This window comes from Aplysia californica, unplaced genomic scaffold (assembly GCF_000002075.1).
Source record: "Aplysia californica isolate F4 #8 unplaced genomic scaffold, AplCal3.0 scaffold00267, whole genome shotgun sequence".
NCBI classification, from domain to species: Eukaryota; Metazoa; Mollusca; class Gastropoda; order Aplysiida; family Aplysiidae; genus Aplysia; species Aplysia californica.
The window spans coordinates 599,383-603,345 of NW_004797537.1; the positions used below are offsets into that span (position 1 = coordinate 599,383).

Below are 3,963 nucleotides of genomic sequence, written 5' to 3' on the forward strand. Positions count from 1 at the left end.
TGTGTGTGTGTGTGTGTGTCTGTGTGTGTGTGCGTATGTGCGTTTGTGTGTGAGTGAGTATGTGTGTGTGTGTGTGTGTGTGTGTGTGTGTGTGTGTGTGTGTTGGTGTAATAACTAAATGGGTAATAATCCAGAGCTCTTTGAATCCATTAATTGTTAAATCCTCCAATTTCAACACTCAAAATTAAAATCCATACATCCCTCCAATATTCCTGAACAAGGGTAGCCGGTGCAATGAGGAATGCCATGTGGAAAGACATTTTTATTTGTCCATCTGACGTTAAGTTCATTTGTTTTCTTTTGACGTTGAGCTTCCTGATTCAAAAACAGCCTTTTGCTTGACATGTTTCAGGTGACGAAAAGCAAACGTGTTCTTTTCAGGATTCTTTTTCAAGCTGTGATATTCTCAGGGTCTCTAGAAGCGAGAACCGAGAGATGGGGGAACTCCACAGAAATAATACCAGCTAATGGAAGTTTTGAAGAGGAAGTCAGTTGAAGAATGGAACCAGAAAGCGTGAGATTAAAAACGACAATCTCTTGCTAAGTAATGTCAAGCACGGCAATTGGAGTACTTTTCAAAGTTGCAGCTTACGGGCTCCGAATTGTAGTAAAGTGCTCAACAATTTTTTTAAAACTTCAGTTTAATTTAATTTACGAAATGCAATATATCAGTGCAGTAGAAATAAAAGGTATAATATTATAATCAAGTGACTTCGTTGCTTTGTCTATGTTTTGTTTCTGTTAACTTGATATAAGGTGCATGTTTCGTCTATGTGTTTATCTCAATCTATTTATTTATTGTTTCTGTCTAATTCTGGTTTATGACTTTTGATTGCGTGATCAGTTGTTGTAAACCACTAGCCACATACACTGATGTTTTGATCTGCTTCGGCATTTCAAGTAATCTACTGTATTATGTCAAGAATAATCTTCATTAGAAACTCAATGAAGGGAGGGGTGGCGCAGAAATGTGTACCTGTGTGGAAAGAAAATGGCAGCTGTAGACTTATGATCTCAGACATACGTCTCCAACTTTGACCTACAATATCCTGACATATCCATTTTCATACGTAGTTCGAGATTCCCTCTTTCCAAAGCCGGCCGTAAGGATTATGAAGAAGAAAAAATCCCCCCGCCCCCAAGAAACAACCAAGAAAAAACAAACAAACAAACAAACACACAAACAAACAAACAAACACACAAACAAACAAAGAAATAAGCAAACAAACACACAAACAAACAAAGAAATAAGCAAACAAATACACAAACAAACAAAGAAATAAGCAAACAAACACACAAACAAACAAAGAAATAAGCAAACAAACACACAAACAAACAAAGAAATAAACAAACAAACAAACAAAGAAAGAAACAAACAAACAAACAAACAAACACACAAACAAACAAACAAACAAACAAACAAACAAACACACAAACAAACAAAGAAATAAACAAACAAGCAAACAAACAAACAAACAGACAACAACAAACAAATAACCCCAACCCCCCAAACAATAAAAGGAAAAACGCCCCCCCCCCCCTTTTCCCAACCCAAAAAAAGAAAAAAAAAATTCCAACAAGAAAGAAGAAGGAACTAACAACATATTGAATAAAACTGCTGCGTTACTCTCCCAAAGGTTCGACACGTTGTTCAGTTCGTGAGCTCTTCTCAATGACCGATTGTGAGTTCATCTTTTTCTTCTGCACCCTGACTGGTTGACAAAGAGATAATATCTCGGTTTTTTTTTCCAATGACAATGACCTATTGATAAACCGGTTATTCATCATTGTTTCCCAGAACTTGCCCCACATCAGTGGTGAGTGAGATCGGTTTTTATGATACTGGTTCGCTCTTATCTGTATTAGGTTTCTGAATTATTGGTATACAGTTTTCATTGAGTAAATAGACGACAGTCCTAATTTTTTCCAATGCTATAATGTTTGCATTTCGCTTTTCTTAATAATATTACGCTTTTTCTCTTTCGACCCTTTTCAGGGAGGATCCTTCCATTAACTTTAGGTGACTTAATTTTCATACGGTAAAACCCAATGGATGAAATCCCGAAAGTGCGCACAGTGATATGCCCCGGCCAAATAGAATGAGAATCTCAAAATCGCTAACGCGTTGACATAATATAATAATAACAAAAAAAAAAAAAAAATAAAATAAAAAAAATAAATAAATTGCATTTATGTAGTGCATCTCCACAAAGAAGTGCTCAATGCGCTGTACAATAATACAAAGAACATATGCAGCACACAGCTCCTATAGTAATATAGTAATCATCTCTCTCTCTCTCTCTCTCTCTCTCTCTCTCTCTCTCTCTCTCTCTCTCTCTCTTTCACTAGTGTCTCTCTCTCTCTCTCCCTCCCTCTCTCTCTCCAGTACATCCTTGAGTAAAGACAATCCCACAAAGCGTACCCATACACCCTCGAAGACATTGATGAATTCACAGTCATAAATTCTTACAGAACAGAACAGCATGAATAAACGATACTGAGAGAACATAATAGATTACTGAGAGAAAATAATATTTGTGTATTGGGAATGTCGGAAATTACAGTTTGTAGCTGGACTGAAACTAAAGCATTTTAAGTGCTGATTAAAGTTTTGGTAAAGTGATATAGACATAGATCTAAGTGAAATCAAAGCTCCCATCCGGGTACTCCCAAAGCGAAACTGTTTCCAACGGGCTAAGACGGCGCTAGCAGCAAAACAGTTAATTAAGGCTCTGTTTTATTAGTTCGAATGTTTCTTTTCTGTGTGTGCGAACGATTATTGTAAACTACTGGCTACCTGCGTTAGAAATTCAGACAATTGTTTGCCAACGTAGTTGTTACATTTCGGCGACTGTCCGTTACGGAGAGGCTCACACATTGAGCAAACCCCTCTTCTGATGGTGATATAACAAACAAGAACGTACAGTGTATAGTCTACTAGTACGTTTGTGTTTTAGCGTCTGTGAAATGGCAGTTTGCACTGAATGCTCTCCAGGAAGCTAAGATTATTTCAGAATGCTCTCAGGTCTGCTGGGATAATAATATCAATGTAATAATATAATAATTATAGAGCGCGTAGAGCTTGCTGAATTCGCGCTATGCAAATGCTATTTATCATTATTATATTTTTATTATAATAAGGCTGTGTGCTCCATCTTGGAAATTATGTTTCGTGAAGCTATCAGGATTTACGGATAGTAATACAGCTGCAAGTTCATTTGTAATGGAGATGGGAAAAAAAGATTGTGGAACAAAACTCCCCATTATAATATTTATGTTTTTTAAAATCGATTTGCTTATTCATCTATTTTTATGATTATTATATGTGAGGCAGCGTGGTGGAATCAGGCTCTCGTCAATTTTTGGGCATGTAGAGTTATGGGTATCATCTTAAAGCTTGTTTACTTGTCTTTATTTGTATGAAGAAAATATCCATTTATCTAAAAGTCGAGATATTTGCGATTGAAGGAGGTGGGGGTCACCTGTTTTCAGAGGTAAAATTAGTTAGAAAATGGTCTCCAAAGAGTAGTTATTTCCTTATCGTAATAGTCCGTGGTAACTGAAAATTTACATTTTTTGTGCCTTTAAGCAACGTTTTTCAGAACAATCCACACAAAAATTAAATTAGTTCTTTAAAGGGCATGAAAGGTGTCGAGCCAAAATACAAAAAAATTGATAAAATTTCACGAACCTGCGGGGAAATGCAAGTTTCTTCACTTTGATTATTTTGACGAGAGCCTGATTCCACCACGCTGCCTCACATATTGAAAGGACTTGACGCCCAGTTCTGAAAAAGTGAACTTTTACACCAGGGACCAAAAGGATTGAAACCTTCTCCAAAATAACTACAGCCTATGGCGCTCTCTGACTTATTGACAGAAAAGAAAGGCGTATTTTCAGTAGTATGAACTTAGAAAAAAGTGTGGTTTTCGTGTAAAGGGAGCGGGGGGGGGGGGGGGGGGG

The 3,963-nt window shown here is 36.9% G+C and overlaps 1 protein-coding gene across 1 annotated transcript in view; it reads left to right on the top strand.

Moving 5' to 3' along the window:
* Positions 1-3,963, top strand: part of LOC118477876 (FMRFamide receptor-like) — a gene marked incomplete at its 3' end in the record, with an annotated part of 63,699 nt that overhangs the window by 59,315 nt on the left and 421 nt on the right.